The 21,589-nt window shown below is 53.8% G+C and overlaps 1 protein-coding gene across 5 annotated transcripts in view; it reads right to left on the bottom strand.

The window, feature by feature from the left end:
• BNIPL (BCL2 interacting protein like) overlaps positions 1–21,589 on the bottom strand; it is a 181,719-nt gene that overhangs the window by 91,022 nt on the left and 69,108 nt on the right. The gene's annotated exons all lie outside the window — the stretch shown is intronic.

Below are 21,589 nucleotides of genomic sequence, written 5' to 3'. Positions count from 1 at the left end.
TAATTTATTTCTGATTGCAGAAAGTCAGCAAGATCACTTTTAGGGCCCAGTCATTTAGTAGATATGGCCCATAATTCTCTTTTAGAAGAAAAGTTACATGAGTTGCTCTTGACTGTTATTCATCAGTTTACTTCACTCCGTATGAGATTTAATGCAGCTCGATCAAAATGACAACGGGTGTCTTCAAAAAGTTAAATGAGTTTTTCATGCCCTAAAATAACTTGTGAGCAGCAGATCCCGGCAGCACCAAGCTTTGGAGGTGGATAAATACATTAAGGCCTCAGTTGTTCATTTGGACAATTTACTTACTGTAAAATGTTTCATATGTATCTTACTTTATAATGGAAAGTATAAACATTTTCAAAAATTCATTCATGGAAGCAAAAATCTGTGGTTGGGTGATGGGGTGAAAGAGAGGTAGTTTCAAGAGCTAAGGTATAGTTTTTTGTCCATGTAGGAGTAAGACTTACTGCGTTACACACACTGCTGTGCCAGCAGTAGAATTAGCACCCGACCTCCGCCTTATCTAGTACATAAGTAATGGAGCACTAGTCCACTGTCTTTGCGCCTTGTTTTTTTTTTTTTTATGATAATGTGGTCAAACAGTGAAAAACTTGGATTTTTGAGTTTTGCTTTTTACCCGATTGCCCATTCTCTGCCAGCTTGTGTTTTCTGTTTTCAAGGTCTTTATGACAGCTTTTGTGCTTTTCTAGTCCCTAAACTCAAATCTAAACCTTTTTTTGCCTAAAAAGGTGAAACTTGGTATTTCAGACCAAGTTCTCTTTTAAGTAATCATTGAAATGTGCCATAATTTTGTAAGAAGCAGCAAAATGCTTCGTGAAATCCAGGCGTTCCTAGTTTTATTCAAATATTTTAAGGGGTTCTGGCAAGAACTTAAGAATTTGTGATGTAGGATTCTAACCTTTCCTTAAACCAAATTGATTTGTAATAATACGAATCATTTACTTAATTCCCAATGGACCAAAAACAACCAATCAACTATTTTTATTTTTCTCAATTAAAAAATGGACCCTCTTGTGACATTCAATCCTTCACTGTGACAGAGTAAAAACCGTTGAAATGTTTGTGTTCCTTAAGGATAAAGGGCGAACCACGTTCTGCAGGAAAATATAAGTGATGTTAATATCTGAATGTGAACACATGACAGTGCAGAGTAGCATATCACACTGAATGGGATTACGCATTGTATTACAAGCTTATTGTTCTATTTTATATGTTCATAATAGTAATGTTACTATATGATGCTGATATTTATACTGATTATACATCTGTATTTTTTTGTGTGTATGACCACATATGTATACATTTGAGTATACTATGCTGAGCTGATACTGATCGATGGTCAATTATATGTACATAATTATTCATTAAAAATTTAAAACATTTAATGTCTATATTACTACCAATTTTGACTTGAATTAGTCAAAGTTATAGTGGTAAGTCCATAAATATTTGTAAAATGAATCCACATTGCATTACTCCTCACTGTCCATTCAATCCAATCATATTGCAAAATCTCGAACTAATCGGATTTTAACTCCTGCACTTGTAAAGAGACATACCTTGTATGTTGTGCATACACACAAAACACAGATATGTCTTTAGAGATTCAAGAATATATAGCCAAATTATTTGTTGTAAAGGTGTAGGATAACCAATGCTTTTCAGAGCACGTGTACAAAGATGGTTTTGAAAAAATAGAAGAAAAATGCCAAAATACTGTCACTTGCCGGGCATTCTAGGCACGCTTCTAAAAACTATTAGAGCACGTGTACAAAGATGGTTTTGAAAAAATAGAAGAAAAATGCCAAAATACTGTCACTTGCCGGGCATTCTAGGCACGCTTCTAAAAACTATTACAATCAGTCAGTCAGAAATAACTTTCTTTCGCCAACACAATGATGGCATAAAAAGTATTCTACGGATATATCAATTTCCATTATTATTATAAGTTAAAACTACTTATATTATGACAAAATTGTTTAAAGAATAAAAACCACGTTAAAACATAATTCCCATAATACAAATGATGGTAATTACTATTAATATGTGCCCTTGGCACGTACAGACTGGCCTATTAGGGGGATTTCTCATCTTGGGCCAGTTCATTTGACACTGCTGTTGAAGCTCAGAGTGCTGTAACACCTTCCTGTAAATAATGTACACCTCCGGTAATATCACGTTGCACAGTTAGCACATTTCGTTTTGTTTGAACACTAGTAGACATGGGGGACTCGACGACTACAAAAAACAAGGCTGTTGCTGGCTTGCTAATTCCTCTTAACAGCTGACAGTGAGCACTTTATTTAGAGTTTGGATGACAGGATATTCTGTCACAAATGTGATGGATATTTCATCAACCGAAATACAAGGGTCTTCTATCCTATGACATTTGTAATAAGGTGTCATGGGCAGGATCCATCATGTTTGTGACGGAGTAACCCATCTGCAAAACTTTAAATCAAGCTCTGAGTTGCCACAAAATAAAACTAATTTTTAAGGGCTTGTCATGCCCCATTTACCATAGCACTCAATATCCAATTACGTATTTTGTTACAGTGAGGCATGATTTTGAAATAAAGAACAAATACATATATTAGTACACAACGGTAAATTTACACCTGATCAAAATAAGTTTCTATATCTTGTAAACTTACAGAAGCAAGAGTCTGTTCGAAAGATAATAAAAGATTCAGATTTCCTGTCTAAATTTTGCATGAACACTCCCAGATTTCCAAAATTAATATTGTTTTGCCAGGGACCCCTTACGTTTTCATGGATTTGTCCACACTTTTGTTTTATTAATCCAAATTCAACAAGATCTTCACTCAGCTACCCATTATCAAATGTACTCAGTTGGCTACTGATTGAATAATCTGGCTTTATCAGGTGATCACACCAGACTCCTGCCGATGCCACCGGGTCCCGCCTCAAAGATTTAAAAAAAAAAACTCTGTTTTAGACGTATTGACAATAGGGGCACCTTTTTATGACTGTTTGAGTGAATTCAGAATGTGCCCCAAACACTAAGAAGGGTTTTAGTATTAAGTTTGCTTTATTGTCAAAATACTGGGCATGAGAAAAACCACAATCAAATTCACCTACAACCCAGCGGGCCGGCGTAGAAGAATCAGTTGCACAGCAAAGCAAAAAATCCTAAGGGGTGTTAGACGGGGACCCTGAGGGTCGGCCGTCTACTGAGGGAGAGGTCCCCGATGAGGACCACCTCCGGCGATTGTACAGATATGTCACCTCCCTCCCCACAAACAGCCACCACACCAGGTTGAGTTCAATACTTTTATATAAGGTTTGTAGGGCACGGATATTGGCGATACAGGATATATCGGACCCGAGGGTCCTCTCACTTCTAGTCTCTGTAGGGAAAAAGGGGGTAGCGGGACAGTCTTGGTACCGGGTCGGTACAGGAGGTGGCAAGAGGTGAGCTCACAATCCTCGAGGCTGGCGAGTCTGCAAGTCGGGCCGCGGCAGCGCCAGCAGGCCAAGACGATGGTTTCACGAGGCAGAGGGCCGCGGCAGCGCCAGCAGGCCAAGACGATGGTTTTCACGAGGCAGAGGGCCGCGGCAGCGCCAGCAGGCCAAGACGATGGTTTCACGAGGCAGAGGGCCGCGGCAGCGCCAGCAGGCCAAGACGATGGTTTCACGAGGCAGAGGGCCGCGGCAGCGCCAGCAGGCCAAGACGATGGTTTCACGAGGCAGAGGGCCGCGGCAGCGCCAGCAGGCCAGTCGCGGATGAGTTCTTCTCGGGTCTCTTGACTCCAGGATACAACTGCCTTCCTGGTCTGGCCCTGCCCCAGTTATAGGTCTGGTCCCCTTTGATGTCCGGACCCTCGCGCCTGGGGGCCGGGAGGTCCGGGATGAGGGAGTCCAGACACCCAGCAGGGGGGTGGAGCCAGCGCCCAGGGCGGCCTGGGGTGATCGACACCTGGCGGAGGAGAGCCGTTGACGATTCCTTCTCCCATTGACTCGCCAAGTGGTCACTCTGCCTCCTGGGAGGAGGTTGGTGCCTCGATGTCGGGGCCGGCCGGGCCCAGGGTTAGGGTCGAGTTGAGGCCACGCGGCCTCGTGCTGTAGTACCCCAAAATGGCGGCTGGGCCGAGGCCGGGGTGCGGATGGTGACCCGGGCCAGCTGGGTCCGGAGCTGGTGTCTTGTGGTGGAGGGATTGCAGGTTACTTCGGGTGGTCGCCGGGGACTCTGGTTGGGGATTCAGGGAGAGCCAGGGTCCGGGTCCCGTTGCGGGGAGGGGGGACAGCCCGACCATGCGGCCTGTCCAACATGCGTCCCCCCCAGCTGAAGGCGGGGAGAGTCAGCCATCTTCCTGGGGACTCTCCTCGCTGAGGCGGAAAAAGCGTGACAGGCCGTCTGCGTTGGCGTGGTCCTGGCCTGGACGATGTTCCACCGTGAAGTCCATCCCCTGTAGGGAGATGGACCAGCGCAACAGCTTCGGGTTCTCCCCCCGCATTTGCATCAGCCATTGCAGGGGTCGGTGGTCTGTTTGCACCCGGAAGTGGGTGCCGAAGAGGTAGGGCCGGAGCTTCTTGAGTGCCCAGACTACGGCGAAGGCCTCCCTCTCAATGGTGCTCCAGCGCTGTTCTCGGGGCAGTAGGCGTCTGCTGATGAAGGCCACTGGTTGGTCGACCCCTTCGGGGTTGAGTTGGGAGAGGACGGCCCCCACACCATGATCGGAGGCGTCCGTCTGCACAATGAATTCCCGGCTGTAGTCGGGAGCCTGGAGCACGGGGGCCGTGCACATGGCGGTCTTCAATTTCTCGAAGGCCGATTGGCAGTCCGGGGTCCAGTTGACTGTTTTGGGGCTCTTCTTGGAGGTGAGCTCTGTGAGGGGCCCCACGATGCTGCCATAGTCCTTCACGAACCGCCAGTAGTATCCGGTGAGCCCCAGGAAGGCCCGGACCTCCGTTTGGGTCGTAGGGGGTTGCCAGGCCTGGATGGCAGCAATCTTGAGCTGGAGAGGGGCCACCAGCCCGCTTCCCACTTGGTGTCCCAGGTAGGTCACGGACCCTTGGCCAACCTGGCACTTGCTGGCCTTGATGGTGAGCCCGGCTTGCTGGAGGGCGTGTAGAACCTCCCGCAGGTGGCGGAGGTGGTCGGTCCACTGATGGCTGTACACAGCAATGTCGTCCAGGTAGGCGGCGCTGAAGTCTTCCAGGCCCGCCAGTACCTGGTTCACCAGCCGTTGGAACGTTGCCGGAGCGTTTTTCATGCCGAAGGGCATTACTTTAAAGTGGTAGTGCCCGTCCGGGGTAGAGAAGGCGGAACGTTCTTGGGCCCTAGGGGTGAGGGCGATCTGCCAGTAGCCCGCCGTTAGGTCGAAGATGCTCAGGTAGCGGGCGGCCCCCATCCGGTCAATTAGCTCATCTGCCCGGGGGATGGGGTGAGCGTCGGTCCTGGTAACTGCATTCAGCCCCCGATAGTCCACGCAGAACCGGAGCTCAGGGGCAACGCCCGGGGCGGCCGCCTTGGGAACCAGGACGACTGGGCTTGCCCAGGGGCTGTCTGAGGGTTCGATCACTCCTAGGGCCAGCATTTTGGACACCTCGGTCTGGATGCAGGCGCGCACCCGGTCTGGTACGCGGTACGCCCGGTGTCGAATAGGAGGGCTGTCCCCGGTGTCCACATCGTGAAGGCACCAGGGGGTGACTCCGGGTGTGAGGGAGAACAGGGAGGCGAACCGCCTCAGGAGGGCTTGACAGTCTTGGCGTTGCTCCGGGGACAGGGCCTCGGAGAGCTGGACCCCTTCCACTGAGCCATCCCGCTCGAGGGTCCTCAGTAAGTCCGGAAGGGGTTCGGAGTCTTCTTCCGTCCCGTTATCGGTAGCCATCAGGAGGCTGAGTTCGGATCGCACAAAATGGGGTTTGAGCCTGTTGGCATGGAGGACCCGTAGAGGGTTCCGGGCAGTCTCCATGTCGATTAAATAGGTGACGGGCCCCTTGCGTTCGATCACCTTGAAGGGTCCGGACCATTTGTCTTGGAGTGCACAGGGTTCAACCGGGGACATCACCCAGACCCGTTGTCCCGGTTCGAACTCAATGGAGGATGCGTGCTGATCGTACCATCTCTTCATGTCCTCCTGACTGGCCTCGAGATTGGCTTTGGCGGTTTCTCGGAACCGCCGGGTCTGGTTGCGAAGAGCCAGGAGATACCTGTAGATGTCTGGGGGAGTTTTCTGGGGAGGCTGCTCCCAACCTTCCTTGACTAGGCTGAGGGGGCCCCTGACGGGGTGCCCGTACAGGAGTTCAAATGGGCTGAAGCCAAGGGATTTCTGCGGGACCTCCCGATAGGCAAACAGGAGGCATGGAAGTAGCACGTCCCACTGGCATCGAAGGGGTTCCTCTAGGCCCATAATCATTCCCTTGAGGGTGCGGTTGAACCTCTCGACCAGTCCGTTTCCTTGCGGGTGATAGGGGGTCGTGAATTTGTAGGTGACCCCGCATTGTTGCCAGAGAGACTTCATATATCTGGAGATAAAGTTCGTGCCCCTGTCGCTGACGACCTCCCGGGGGAACCCCACCCGGGAGAAGATCCCCATCAGGGCTCGGCCCACCACGGGGGCCGTCACAGTCCGAAGAGGGATGGCCTCGGGATAGCGGGTGGCGTGGTCTACTAGGACCAGGATGAACCGGTGTCCTTGGGCTGTTCGGGGGTCGAGGGGCCCCACAATGTCTATTCCCACTCGTTCGAACGGGGTGGTGACGACAGGAAAGGGTTGTAAAGGTGCTTTGATTTTTCGGCCACTTTTTCCGCTGGCCTGGCAGGTGGGGCAGGCCCTGCAGTGGTTGGTGACATCCTTTCGCATTTGGGGCCAGAAAAAATGGGTCACCAGGCGGTCGTAGGTTTTATCCTGTCCCAGGTGTCCGGCAAGGGGGACATCGTGGGCTAAGTTCAGGAGAAAGTCTCGGAAGCGAAGGGGCACCACCAGTACCCGACTGGCTCCTAGTTCTGCAATTTTCTGCTCGCTGTAGAGCAGGTCTTGGTCCCAGTAGATCCAGTGGGCCCCCGAGGTATCCCCTGTGCTCTGGGCCAGGGCTTGCTGCCGGAGTCCTTCGAGAGAGGGACATGTTTTCTGTTCGGCCCGGAATTGTTCCTGAGTGGGGCCTCCCTCCTGACGCCATTGTGCCAGGTCAGGGACGTCCCGAAGCTGGTCGGATCCTTCTTCTGTTTGGGTCGAGGGACTGGCTTCTGGGGCGGCCTCCTCTGGGATGAGCGCGGGAGGAGGTTCCGGCCACTCGGGCTCTTCTAGACTGGGGACCGCGCGGGCGGTCATGGACCGGGTCGTGACGCAGACCCATTCGGGGAGGCCGAGCATCCCCAGGTGTTCTCTCCGTTCGACGGCTGCCCAGGGAGAGCTTTCGAGGTCGTTTCCTAGGAGGCAATCCACGGGGGCATCATCGCGGACAGTTACCTTTAACATCCCTGTTACTCCTCCCCACTCGAAGGGGACGCAGGCCATGCGACACAGACTTTCGGAGTTGTCTGCTGATCGGACAGGGCAAAGAATGTTCGGCAGGATTTGGTCTGGAGTGACAAGGTGGCGTCGGACCGCCGTTACACTGGCCCCGGTGTCGCGGAGGGCTTCCGCCCGGCGGCCATTAATGTTGACCCACTGGCTATACTTCTGCGTGTTGGCGGGGAGGGGGGCCCGCGGAATCATCTCTCTCTCCCCCAAGCAGACCAGCGCCATGGCGGCTGGTGCCCACTCAGAGGGGTCGGTCTCGTACTCTTCTTGGTCGTCCGGGATTAGTTCTTCCCCTAGGGCGGCCGCTGCGACCTGGCGGGGGGTAGTGTTCGGATTCTTTGGGCAGTTGGGATCACTGGCGTAGTGGCCGGGTCGCTGGCATCTGTGGCACATAACGTTGGCCCGGAAACCGGCCCGGATGGCCGGGCTCCCTCGGCCGGCCGGGGTCGAGGGGCTGCTTGTGGGTGACAAGGGGCCGGGGTCTCTCCCCCGACCCTGGCCCCCTCCTCCTCCCCGGGGGCGATGGGGCCCTGGGTACGGTCTGGATGATTCGCTGGGTCCGTTCCGGCCAACTCGGGTGCTTTCCTACCGGTCGGCTTCGGCGGCGAGTTGTCGAGGTTCGGTTAGTTTACTGTCCAAGAGGTGTTGCCGGAGTTCCACGAAGCAGTTGTTAGACAGGTGCTCCCATACGATAAGGTCAAAAAGTTGTTCGTAGGTGGTCACTTTGTTGCCCTTGATCCACCCTTCGAAGGCTCGACTAAAGAAGTTCACGTACTCCACCCAAGTCGTACCCGGAATCCGTTTGCAGTCGCGGAACCGCTGGCGGTACATCTCGGGTGTGAGCCCGTATCGAGTGAGGAGGGCGGCCCTCATGTGGTCGTAGGATGTCATCAGATGGTCCGGGAGTTGCAGCAGGGCGTCCCGCCCTTCGTTGACAAACCTCCCCCATAACCCGGCTCCCCAGTCGCTCCGGGGAATCCGGTGGGAGGTCATGGCCACCTCATAGGCTTTAAACCACTGCTGTATATCATCGTTCTTGTAGTATTCCCGGATGACATCTTTGGGGATGTGTACCTTGGGCTCGGTAGAGGCAGGCAGGGTCGGTCGTTCGGGGAACCCGAGTTCTTTATTCTGTTTCTGGATTTCCAGTTCCTTGAGATTGCGCTCATGTTCGTACGCTAGTTTCTTTTCCTCTAGCTCTCTCTGTTTTTGCTTCTCTTCTCGCTCCTCTCGGAGCCGTAAGTGTTCCAGAGTTATTTTTTGTTCCGCCAGTTTGAGTTCTCCATCCAAGCGAAGTCGGGCCAGTTCTAATTCGTGGAGTCTGCTTTTTTCTCTTTCTTGGATCTCTTCCAGGGAGAGACCCGCTCTTCTTTCTTCAATTGGTGCGGGGCCCGTCTCGGTTGTTCGTGTTCGGGGTACGGCCGGACCCGTTTCTGCCCAAGCTTCTAGGGCTCGTTTGAAGTCTTCCTTTGTGCTCAGACCTGTGGTTGGAAGGCCAAGTTCTATGCAATATTGCTTCAGTTCCCGGTGGTTGTAGTCTTCCAATTTTTTCATCTGGAATTTTTCCGTTGTTCCGCTCTCTGTTGTCATGGTGGTTGTGTGTCGTGGGGAGAGTGACTCTCTGTACTATTATGCGTAGGTTCGGATCGCGCCGCTGGCCACCAAATGTTAGACGGGGACCCTGAGGGTCGGCCGTCTACTGAGGGAGAGGTCCCCGATGAGGACCACCTCCGGCGATTGTACAGATATGTCACCTCCCTCCCCACAAACAGCCACCACACCAGGTTGAGTTCAATACTTTTATATAAGGTTTGTAGGGCACGGATATTGGCGATACAGGATATATCGGACCCGAGGGTCCTCTCACTTCTAGTCTCTGTAGGGAAAAAGGGGGTAGCGGGACAGTCTTGGTACCGGGTCGGTACAGGAGGTGGCAAGAGGTGAGCTCACAATCCTCGAGGCTGGCGAGTCTGCAAGTCGGGCCGCGGCAGCGCCAGCAGGCCAAGACGATGGTTTCACGAGGCAGAGGGCCGCGGCAGCGCCAGCAGGCCAAGACGATGGTTTTCACGAGGCAGAGGGCCGCGGCAGCGCCAGCAGGCCAAGACGATGGTTTCACGAGGCAGAGGGCCGCGGCAGCGCCAGCAGGCCAAGACGATGGTTTCACGAGGCAGAGGGCCGCGGCAGCGCCAGCAGGCCAAGACGATGGTTTCACGAGGCAGAGGGCCGCGGCAGCGCCAGCAGGCCAGTCGCGGATGAGTTCTTCTCGGGTCTCTCGACTCCAGGATACAACTGCCTTCCTGGTCTGGCCCTGCCCCAGTTATAGGTCTGGTCCCCTTTGATGTCCGGACCCTCGCGCCTGGGGGCCGGGAGGTCCGGGATGAGGGAGTCCAGACACCCAGCAGGGGGGTGGAGCCAGCGCCCAGGGCGGCCTGGGGTGATCGACACCTGGCGGAGGAGAGCCGTTGACGATTCCTTCTCCCATTGACTCGCCAAGTGGTCACTCTGCCTCCTGGGAGGAGGTTGGTGCCTCGATGTCGGGGCCGGCCGGGCCCAGGGTTAGGGTCGAGTTGAGGCCACGCGGCCTCGTGCTGTAGTACCCCTAAATGGCGGCTGGGCCGAGGCCGGGGTGCGGATGGTGACCCGGGCCAGCTGGGTCCGGAGCTGGTGTCTTGTGGTGGAGGGATTGCAGGTTACTTCGGGTGGTCGCCGGGGACTCTGGTTGGGGATTCAGGGAGAGCCAGGGTCCGGGTCCCGTTGCGGGGAGGGGGGACAGCCCGACCATGCGGCCTGTCCAACAAGGGGGTGTCAGAAATTAAACACAGTAAGCCGCCTACAACTCTTACAGGGCTGGCCGCATCTTTAAGCAAGGAGCAAGGCGGTAAGAGGGCTGCACTCTAACAGTCTCATCAAGAAGGCCGTCATAGGCCGCCAATCCTAGCCGATCCCAGGAGGCAACTCTTCAAACCTTCACGTGAAAGGACACCAGCATTGAATTCCTTCCACCGGCCTTGGGCACGCATGCAAACTTGTCAATTATTACAAACAAGAAAAGGAGCCCCAAAAGAAAGAACCCACCCCCCCCAAACAAGCCCAATCCATTATCCCCTACCCTCCCCCAACTCCCCCTCCCCCTCCCCATGGTCCATGTCCACCGCACACTGTTAACCTGCCGACCACACCAACTCCATCCCAACCGTCCCTGTCCATGCCCCCATACCCTGTGTCGGAAAGGCGCAGCAGTCGGAGATATCTGGGGCAAGTAACCTCCAGAAACTCAGAAGCCAACAGAGAATGGTTGCCACAACTCCACGTATTTAGCGCCATCCCCTGCTCTCGACAACGAGAGTTTTTCCATGCCAAGCACCATCCAGAGGCGGTGAAGCCACCCATGGTATGTGGGGACTTGGGTCGAGCGCCAGAGTGCCAATATATTCTGCATCGCTGAACCCAGGGCAATAGCCATCAATCCGCCTCTACGGGAACATAAGTCAAAGGATTGGGGAGTCCCAGAAGAACTTACGAAGGGAAACGGGGAATCTCTGTGTCAAAGTGGGAATCTACGTTGTCCAGAATCTGTTTCCAATACCCCGTGAGCAATGTGCAGTCCCAGAGCAAATGCACCAACGTGCTAACCGGACCGCAGCCGCGCCAACACAGGGTGTCTTCGGCAGGATCCATCCCGTGGAGACGCTCAGGGGTGTAGTACCAATAGGTCGCCACCTTGGTGAGGGTGTCAGTGAGCCCCATGTGATACATTGAATGCCGTGCTCTATAATATATCCCCCTCCCATTCTTTGCGAGTAAGTGTCCTCCCCAATTCCCGCTCCCATCGCACCCTGCCAGCGCTGTAGGTATAAGTGTGTTTGCTCTGGAGCATCTTGTAAAGGTCCGAAATCAGTTGTTTGTCTGTCTGGCGTGTAATCAACCAACGTTCGTAGGGCGTTAGGTGTCTGTTCGTCGAAGGGCGCACATGGTCACTGAGAGCCCAGTGCCGCACCTGCAGGTAACGGAGCCTCTCCAATTCCGGCAACCCGAACTCCTGTACATGTGATAGAGAAACCGGCAGCCAGAGGGCTTCCACCTAGCAAATGCCACCTCGTCCAACCCCGGCTGAAAGTCCGGGTTCCCCACAATGGGGGTAAGGGGGGGACGGGAGAGTCGTGAGTTCATGGCTCACGTTCGTACGATCCCAGATCTCTAGGAGGACTCTCGTGACGTAGGAGGCGTACAGGTTAGGAGGTCCGTCTCATCTATGCAGGAAAGGGATTTCCTGTAGGGTTCTACCAGCAATGGCTTGATCCTGGAATAACCAGTGCTTCCCCGACTCCCACCTGCTCCACTCCACCAGAAAGCGTAGTTGCGCAGCTTGGAAGTACACTGCCAAATCCGGGACCCCGATCCCGCCCTGTTCAGGGGCCAGCATCGCCAGACACAACTTCAGACAAGGCTTCCTCCCATGCCAAATGAACTGCGACAGCTCAGATTGCACCTGCTTTATCCAGCCCAAAGGGGGGGGGAGAGGGATTGTGCGGAAGAGATACAAGATCGGGGAGAGGACCGTCATCTTGACCGCCGCCACCCTACCTAGCCAAGATAGAGGATAGTGCCTCCATTGCCCCAACTCACGCCTAATTTTCAGTCGCAATTGGGAGTAATTGATAGTCACGGTGGCCGCCGGTCAAGGGGCCAGCTGTATCCCGAGGTATGGCACCGCCTCTGCCGCCCACTGAATGGGGAACGACTCCTGCAAGAAGGCTCGAGTGGGTTTCTCAAGGGACAGATCCAGGGCCACCGATTTGATCATATTGACCTTAAACCCGATACACGACCGAAGCTCATCAGGTCCTCAAAACACGCCGGCAAGGACGTCCCCGGACTAGAAAGCGAGATCAGAACGTCACCCACGTACAAGCTGATTGTATGCACGTCGCCCCCAAATTTGAATCCCCGCACCCTCTGGTCTAATCGAAGAAGTTGCGCAAGGGGCTCCATGTAGAGGGCAAATAGCAGGGTAGACAAAGGGCACCCCTGTCTTGTACCCCTTTTGATAGCGAATCGGGGAGATGTGATCCCGTTGACCCGGACCGTGGCTGTAAGTAGCTGAAAAAAGGTACACTTTTCGAGTTTGATTTGAGTTTATTTTCTAGCAGGGTTACAGAAAATTTTCCACGTTGGAATTTTGTGCTTTTTAGGTTTCGACCTGGCGATCTGCGCAAGCAGTTCGCGCAGGTGAAATCTTTTGTTTACCATATTGGCTATCGGAACGTCCCCCACCTCCCATTAGCTAGCTCCATAAATGGAGGCTAGCCATTGGGAGCCGGATCTGTCCGTCAAGGCCGGACCAGATTCGGGGGCGTTCCCGCGATTTTTTCCCTCTCCGCCTCTGCGATGTCGTCATCGCGGCGGTGGGCGGAGTTTCGTTTTTTTTCCTTCTGTGTTTGTTTTGGTCATTCCATGCGAGGAAGCCCAGGTGAGTGCTTGTTTTTTAGTGGTGGAGCACGTGAATTCAGTGTACGTTGGTTAAAAATACATGATGAAGACACAGGCCACGATCTGGCTGTTCATCAAGTGCATGGGCGCTAAAAGTAGTTTTTGCCCCTTTATTTGTAGTGAGGACTCCGCAGTGGTTTGTCTGATGTGAAATTGCTCGGCTGATCCCCTTTGTTGCAGCATGCATAACTTTTCATTCTTTCAGTTCGACTTTACAGTCCGTTTTAATAATGTCCTTAAAACTGCGGGTGTCCAGTACCCAAACGGCCTAAATATGGGCTAAGCATCTCGTGCCCCTCGTGAGACACTTGTAAAACTGCTCATAAGATTTGCAACAGGGAGTTTTTTCATGGTTTGGCATTTTTCGTAATGCATTACAGTTGAATTTATATAGCGCTTCATATCCTAACCGCACTGCAAAGCGCTGAAGAGCATCAGAGGCCATAAAGTACGTGCTGCAAAGGTGATTAACAGCAAATGGGTAGGGAGTGCAGAGTGGATAGGGAGTGCAGAGTGGATAGGGAGTGCAGAGTGCATAGGGAGTGGAGAGTGCATAGGGAGTGGAGAGTGCATAGGGAGTGGAGAGTGCATAGGGAGTGGAGAGTGCATAGGGAGTGGAGAGTGCATAGGGAGTGGAGAGTGCATAGAGAGTGCATAGAGAGTGCATAGAGAGTGCAGAGTGCATGGAGAGTGCAGAGTGGAGAGTGCATAGAGAGTGCATAGGGAGTGCAGAGTGCATGGAGAGTGGAGAGTGCATAGGGAGTGGAGAGTGCATAGGGAGTGGAGAGTGCATAGGGAGTGGAGAGTGCATAGGGAGTGGAGAGTGCATAGGGAGTGGAGAGTGCATAGGGAGTGGAGAGTGCATAGGGAGTGGAGAGTGCATAGGGAGTGGAGAGTGCATAGGGAGTGCAGAGTGCATAGGGAGTGCAGAGTGCATAGGGAGTGCAGAGTGCATAGGGAGTGCAGAGTGCATAGGGAGTGCAGAGTGCAGAGTGCATAGGGCGTGCAGAGTGCATAGGGCGTGCAGAGTGCATAGGGAGTGCAGAGTGGAGAGTGCAGAGTGCATAGGGAGTGGAGAGTGGAGAGTGCATAGGGGTGGAGAGTGCAGAGTGCATAGGGGTAGGGAGTGAAGAGTGCATAGGGAGTGAAGAGTGCATAGGGAGTGAAGAGTGCATAGGGAGTGAAGAGTGCATAGGGAGTGAAGAGTGCATAGGGAGTGAAGAGTGCATAGGGAGTGAAGAGTGCATAGGGAGTGAAGAGTGCATAGGGAGTGAAGAGTGCATAGGGAGTGAAGAGTGCATAGGGAGTGAAGAGTGCATAGGGAGTGGAGAGTGAAGAGTGCATAGGGAGTGCAGAGTGCATAGGGAGTGGAGTGGAGAGTGCATAGGGAGTGGAGAGTGCATAGGGAGTGGAGAGTGCATAGGGAGTGCAGAGTGGAGAGTGCATAGGGAGTGCAGAGTGGAGAGTGCATAGGGAGTGGAGAGTGCATAGGGAGTGGAGAGTGCATAGGGAGTGGAGAGTGCATAGGGAGTGGAGAGTGCAGAGTGCATAGGGAGTGGAGAGTGCAGAGTGCATAGGGAGTGGAGAGTGCATAGGGAGTGGAGAGTGCAGAGTGCATAGGGAGTGGAGAGTGCAGAGTGCATAGGGAGTGGAGAGTGCAGAGTGCATAGGGAGTGGAGAGTGCATAGGGAGTGGAGAGTGCATAGGGAGGGGAGAGTGCATAGGGAGGGGAGAGTGCATAGGGAGGGGAGAGTGCATAGGGAGTGGAGAGTGCATAGTGAGTGGAGAGTGCATAGTGAGTGGAGAGTGCATAGTGAGTGGAGAGTGCATAGTGAGTGGAGAGTGCATAGTGAGTGGAGAGTGCATAGTGAGTGGAGAGTGCATAGTGAGTGGAGAGTGCATAGGGAGTGCAGCTCGAGGGAGTGGAGAGTGCATAGGGAGTGGAGAGTGGAGAGTGCATAGGGAGTGCAGAGTGGGGAGTGGAGAGTGCATAGGGAGTGCAGAGTGCATAGGGAGTGGAGTGGAGAGTGGAGAGTGCATAGGGAGTGGAGAGTGCATAGGGAGTGGAGAGTGCATAGGGAGTGGAGAGTGCATAGGGAGTGGAGAGTGGAGAGTGCAGAGTGCATAGGGAGTGCAGAGTGCATAGGGAGTGGAGAGTGCATAGGGAGTGGAGAGTGCATAGGGAGTGGAGAGTGCATAGGGAGTGCAGCTCGAGGGAGTGGAGAGTGCATAGGGAGTGGAGAGTGGAGAGTGCATAGGGAGTGGAGAGTGGAGAGTGCATAGGGAGTGGAGAGTGCATAGGGAGTGCAGAGTGGGGAGTGGGGAGTGCATAGGGAGTGAAGAGTGCATAGTGCATAGGGAGTGGAGAGTGCATAGGGAGTGGAGAGTGCATAGGGAGTGGAGAGTGCATAGGGAGTGCAGAGTGCATAGAGAGTGGAGTGTGGAGAGTACATAGGGAGTGCAGAGTGCATAGTGCATAGGGAGTGGAGAGTGCATAGGGAGTGGAGAGTGCATAGGGAGTGGAGAGTGCATAGGGAGTGCAGAGTGCATAGAGAGTGGAGAGTACATAGGGAGTGCAGAGTGCATAGAGAGTGCATAGGGAGTGGAGAGTGCATAGGGAGTGGAGAGTGCATAGGGGGTGCAGAGTGCATAGGGGGTGCAGAGTGCATAGGGAGTGCAGAGTGCATAGGGAGTGCAGAGTGCATAGAGAGTGGAGAGTGGAGAGTGCATAGGGAGTGGAGAGTGCATAGGGAGTGCAGAGTGCATAGGGAGTGCAGAGTGCATAGAGAGTGGAGAGTACATAGGGAGTGGAGAGTGCATAGGGAGTGGAGAGTGCATAGGGAGTGGAGAGTGCATAGGGAGTGGAGAGTGCAGAGTGCATAGGGAGTGGAGAGTGCAGAGTGCATAGGGAGTGGAGAGTGCATAGGGAGTGGAGAGTGCAGAGTGCATAGGGAGTGGAGAGTGCAGAGTGCATAGGGAGTGGAGAGTGCAGAGTGCATAGGGAGTGGAGAGTGCATAGGGAGTGGAGAGTGCATAGGGAGGGGAGAGTGCATAGGGAGGGGAGAGTGCATAGGGAGTGGAGAGTGCATAGGGAGTGGAGAGTGCATAGTGAGTGGAGAGTGCATAGTGAGTGGAGAGTGCATAGTGAGTGGAGAGTGCATAGTGAGTGGAGAGTGCATAGTGAGTGGAGAGTGCATAGTGAGTGGAGAGTGTATAGTGAGTGGAGAGTGCATAGGGAGTGCAGCTCGAGGGAGTGGAGAGTGCATAGGGAGTGGAGAGTGGAGAGTGCATAGGGAGTGCAGAGTGGGGAGTGGAGAGTGCATAGGGAGTGCAGAGTGCATAGGGAGTGGAGTGGAGAGTGGAGAGTGCATAGGGAGTGGAGAGTGCATAGGGAGTGGAGAGTGCATAGGGAGTGGAGAGTGCATAGGGAGTGGAGAGTGGAGAGTGCAGAGTGCATAGGGAGTGCAGAGTGCATAGGGAGTGGAGAGTGCATAGGGAGTGGAGAGTGCATAGGGAGTGGAGAGTGCATAGGGAGTGCAGCTCGAGGGAGTGGAGAGTGCATAGGGAGTGGAGAGTGGAGAGTGCATAGGGAGTGGAGAGTGGAGAGTGCATAGGGAGTGGAGAGTGCATAGGGAGTGCAGAGTGGGGAGTGGGGAGTGCATAGGGAGTGAAGAGTGCATAGTGCATAGGGAGTGGAGAGTGCATAGGGAGTGGAGAGTGCATAGGGAGTGGAGAGTGCATAGGGAGTGCAGAGTGCATAGAGAGTGGAGAGTGGAGAGTACATAGGGAGTGCAGAGTGCATAGTGCATAGGGAGTGGAGAGTGCATAGGGAGTGGAGAGTGCATAGGGAGTGGAGAGTGCATAGGGAGTGCAGAGTGCATAGAGAGTGGAGAGTACATAGGGAGTGCAGAGTGCATAGAGAGTGCATAGGGAGTGGAGAGTGCATAGGGAGTGGAGAGTGCATAGGGGGTGCAGAGTGCATAGGGGGTGCAGAGTGCATAGGGGGTGCAGAGTGCATAGGGAGTGCAGAGTGCATAGGGAGTGCAGAGTGCATAGAGAGTGGAGAGTGGAGAGTGCATAGGGAGTGGAGAGTGCATAGGGAGTGCAGAGTGCATAGGGAGTGCAGAGTGCATAGAGAGTGGAGAGTACATAGGGAGTGCAGAGTGCATAGAGAGTGCAGAGTGGAGAGTGCATAGGGAGTGCAGAGTGCATAGAGAGTGCAGAGTGGAGAGTGCATAGGGAGTGCATAGGGAGTGCAGAGTGCATGGAGAGTGCATAGGGAGTGGAGAGTGCAGAGTGCATAGGGAGTGGAGAGTGCATAGGGAGTGGAGAGTGCATAGGGAGTGGAGAGTGGAGAGTGCATAGGGAGTGCAGAGTGCATAGAGAGTGAAGAGTGGAGAGTACATAGGGAGTGCAGAGTGCATAGAGAGTGCAGAGTGGAGAGTGCATAGGGAGTGCAGAGTGCATAGAGAGTGCAGAGTGAAGAGTGCATAGGGAGTGCAGAGTGCATGGAGAGTGCATAGGGAGTGGAGAGTGCAGAGTGCATAGGGAGTGGAGAGTGCAGAGTGCATAGGGAGTGGAGAGTGCAGAGTGCATAGGGAGTGGAGAGTGCATAGGGAGTGGAGAGTGCATAGGGAGTGGGGAGTGGAGAGTGCATAGGGAGTGGAGAGTGCATAGGGAGTGGAGAGTGCATAGGGAGTGCAGAGTGCTTAGGGAGTGCAGAGTGCATTGAGAGTGGAGAGTGCATAGGGAGTGGAGAGTGCATAGGGAGTGGAGAGTGAAGAGTGCATAGGGAGTGCAGAGTGCATAGGGAGTGGAGTGGAGAGTGCATAGGGAGTGGAGAGTGCATAGGGAGTGGAGAGTGCATAGGGAGTGGAGAGTGCATAGGGAGTGGAGAGTGCATAGGGAGTGGAGAGTGCATAGGGAGTGGAGAGTGCATAGGGAGTGGAGAGTGCATAGGGAGTGGAGAGTGCATAGAGAGTGGAGAGTGCATAGGGAGTGGAGAGTGCATAGGGAGTGGAGAGTGCATAGGGAGTGGAGAGTGCATAGGGAGTGGAGAGTGCGTAGGGAGTGGAGAGTGCGTAGGGAGTGGAGAGTGCATAGGGAGTGGAGAGTGGAGAGTGCAGAGTGCATAGGGAGTGCAGAGTGCATAGGGAGTGCAGAGTGCATAGGGAGTGGAGAGTGCATAGGGAGTGGAGAGTGCATAGGGAGTGGAGAGTGCATAGGGAGTGGAGAGTGCATAGGGAGTGGAGAGTGCATAGGGAGTGGAGAGTGCATAGGGAGTGCAGCTCGAGGGAGTGGAGAGTGCATAGGGAGTGGAGAGTGCATAGGGAGTGGGGAGTGGAGAGTGCATAGGGAGTGGAGAGTGCATAGGGAGTGCAGAGTGGAGAGTGCATAGGGAGTGCAGAGTGGAGAGTGCATAGGGAGTGCAGAGTGGAGAGTGCATAGGGAGTGGAGAGTGCATAGGGAGTGGAGAGTGCATAGGGAGTGGAGAGTGCATAGGGAGTGGAGAGTGCATAGGGAGTGGAGAGTGCATTGGGAGTGGAGAGTGGAGAGTGCGTAGGGAGTGGAGAGTGGAGAGTGCGTAGGGAGTGCAGAGTGGATAGGGAGTGGAGAGTGCGTAGGGAGTGCAGAGTGGATAGGGAGTGGAGAGTGGAGAGTGCATAGGGAGTGGAGAGTGGAGAGGGCATAGGGAGTGGAGAGTGCATAGGGAGTGGAGAGTGCATAGGGAGTGGAGAGTGCATATGGAGTGGAGAGTGCATATGGAGTGGAGAGTGCATATGGAGTGGAGAGTGCATAGGGAGTGCAGCTCGAGGGAGTGGAGAGTGCATAGGGAGTGGAGAGTGGAGAGTGCATAGGGAGTGGGGAGTGGAGAGTGCATAGGGAGTGGGGAGTGCATAGGGAGTGCAGAGTGGAGAGTGCATAGGGAGTGCAGAGTGGAGAGTGCAGAGTGGAGAGTGCATAGGGAGTGGAGAGTGCATAGGGAGTGGAGAGTGCATAGGGAGTGGAGAGTGCATAGGGAGTGGAGAGTGCATAGGGAGTGGAGAGTGCATAGGGAGTGGAGAGTGCATAGGGAGTGGAGAGTGCATAGGGAGTGGAGAGTGCATAGGGAGTGGAGAGTGGATAGGGAGTGCAGAGTGGAGAGTGCATAGGGAGAGGAGTGCAGAGTGGATAGGGAGTGCAGAGTGGAGATTGCATAGGGAGTGCAGAGTGGATAGGGAGTGGAGAGTGGAGAGTGCGTAGGGAGTGGAGAGTGGATAGGGAGTGGAGAGTGCATAGGGAGTGGAGAGTGGAGAGTGCATAGGGAGTGGAGAGTGGAGAGTGCGTAGGGAGTGCAGAGTGGATAGGGAGTGCAGAGTGGATAGGGAGTGGAGAGTGGAGAGTGGATAGGGAGTGGAGAGTGGAGAGTGCATAGGGAGTGGAGAGTGGAGAGTGCATAGGGAGTGGAGAGTGGAGAGTGCATAGGGAGTGGAGAGTGCATAGGGAGTGGAGAGTGCATAGGGAGTGGAGAGTGCATAGGGAGTGGAGAGTGCATAGGGAGTGGAGAGTGCATAGGGAGTGGAGAGTGCATAGGGAGTGGAGAGTGCATAGGGAGTGGAGAGTGCATAGGGAGTGGAGAGTGCATAGGGAGTGGAGAGTGCATAGGGAGTGGAGAGTGCATAGGGAGTGGAGAGTGCATAGGGAGTGGAGAGTGGATAGGGAGTGCAGAGTGGATAGGGAGTGCAGAGTGGATAGGGAGTGCAGAGTGGATAGGGAGTGCAGAGTGGATAGGGAGTGCAGAGTGGAGATTGCATAGGGAGTGCAGAGTGGAGATTGCATAGGGAGTGCAGAGTGGATAGGGAGTGGAGAGTGGAGAGTGCGTAGGGAGTGGAGAGTGCGTAGGGAGTGGAGAGTGCATAGGGAGTGGAGAGTGCATAGGGAGTGGAGAGTGCATAGGGAGTGGAGAGTGCATAGGGAGTGCAGAGTGCTTAGGGAGTGGAGAGTGCATAGAGAGTGGAGAGTGCATAGAGAGTGGAGAGTGCATAGAGAGTGGAGAGTGCATAGGGAGTGGAGAGTGCATAGGGAGTGGAGAGTGAAGAGTGCATAGGGAGTGGAGAGTGCATAGGGAGTGGAGAGTGGAGAGTGCATAGGGAGTGGAGAGTGGAGAGTGCATAGGGAGTGGAGAGTGCATAGGGAGTGGAGAGTGCATAGGGAGTGGAGAGTGCATAGGGAGTGGAGAGTGCATAGGGAGTGGAGAGTGCATAGGGAGTGGAGAGTGCATAGGGAGTGGTGAGTGCATAGGGAGTGGTGAGTGCATAGGGAGTGGTGAGTGCATAGGGAGTGGAGAGTGCATAGGGAGTGGAGAGTGCATAGGGAGTGGAGAGTGCATAGGGAGTGGAGAGTGCATAGGGAGTGGAGAGTGCATAGGGAGTGCAGAGTGCATAGGGAGTGGAGAGTGCATAGGGAGTGGAGAGTGCATAGGGAGTGGAGAGTGCATAGGGAGTGGAGAGTGCATAGGGAGTGGAGAGTGCATAGGGAGTGGAGAGTGCATAGGGAGTGGAGAGTGCATAGGGAGTGGAGAGTGCATAGGGAGTGGAGAGTGCATATGGAGTGGAGAGTGCATATGGAGTGGAGAGTGCATAGGGAGTGCAGCTTGAGGGAGTGGAGAGTGCATAGGGAGTGGAGAGTGGAGAGTGCATAGGGAGTGGGGAGTGGAGAGTGCATAGGGAGTGGAGAGTGCATAGGGAGTGCAGAGTGGAGAGTGCATAGGGAGTGCAGAGTGGAGAGTGCATAGGGAGTGCAGAGTGGAGAGTGCATAGGGAGTGGAGAGTGCATAGGGAGTGGAGAGTGCATAGGGTGTGGAGAGTGCATAGGGAGTGGAGAGTGCATAGGGAGTGGAGAGTGCATAGGGAGTGCAGAGTGGAGAGTGCATAGGGAGTGCAGAGTGGATAGGGAGTGCAGAGTGGAGATTGCATAGGGAGTGCAGAGTGGATAGGGAGTGGAGAGTGGAGAGTGCGTAGGGAGTGGAGAGTGGATAGGGAGTGGAGAGTGGATAGGGAGTGGAGAGTGCGTAGGGAGTGGAGAGTGGAGAGTGCGTAGGGAGTGCAGAGTGGAGAGTGCGTAGGGAGTGGAGAGTGGAGAGTGCGTAGGGAGTGGAGAGTGCATAGGGAGTGGAGAGTGCATAGGAAGTGGAGAGTGCATCCCCTCTACTTCTCTTCTATGGACACTTGTACTTCTTCTACTTCTCCACCAGCACAGTGTGTGTTTCCACTCGCCCGTGGCACTGGAGACTGAAGCACATCCTTCTTAGGGTGAAAACCGTCTTGCTGGTCATTATGGACACTCTTTCCAGTGCTGTACTTTTATGTGATCACACTATGCATTATGGGGGGTGTAGTGTTGCTTTGATTCCATTAGAACACAGCTGAAAACAATGATTTGTAGATAAAAACTCTAGTCCCACTAAATCTTGGAAGTGCTTATTCACACACACACATGCATGCACGCACATATGCAAACACACTCTCTCTCCCTCAACAGGTGCACTACCGCCACACAAGCACGGACACATGTTTGTAAAACAGGTTCTTTAACCCACCATGCCA

The sequence above is a fragment of the Lissotriton helveticus genome, chromosome 12, assembly GCF_964261635.1.
Source record: "Lissotriton helveticus chromosome 12, aLisHel1.1, whole genome shotgun sequence".
NCBI lineage: Eukaryota > Metazoa > Chordata > Amphibia > Caudata > Salamandridae > Lissotriton > Lissotriton helveticus.
This window is presented reverse-complemented; position numbering and strand designations above follow the sequence as displayed.